This window comes from Merops nubicus, unplaced genomic scaffold (genome assembly GCF_000691845.1).
Source record: "Merops nubicus isolate BGI_N331 unplaced genomic scaffold, ASM69184v1 scaffold7549, whole genome shotgun sequence".
In the NCBI taxonomy this organism is placed as follows: Eukaryota; Metazoa; Chordata; class Aves; order Coraciiformes; family Meropidae; genus Merops; species Merops nubicus.
In genome coordinates, this window is record NW_008630090.1 from 1 (window position 1) to 295 (window position 295).

Below are 295 nucleotides of genomic sequence, written 5' to 3' on the forward strand. Positions count from 1 at the left end.
ATATATAAAAAAAAAAAACAAACACAACCTCATAGCTTGCTATAGTTGAAATGATAGGACGGATTCTGTAGGAAGGATGTGCAAATGGCCGTTCTGCATGCTTGGCGGGATCCCTTTGCAAATGTGCTCTGTGAAAGGGCTGCAAACCAAGAGCCTGTGGTTTCCAGGCAAAAAAAAAAATAGGAGAAAAAAGGTAAAAAAATGAAAAGATACACTCGATGTAGGCACAACTGATCTACCACCACCGGCGTCACCGAGCAGAGCACGGGACCTGGTACCTGCCGCAGCACACACC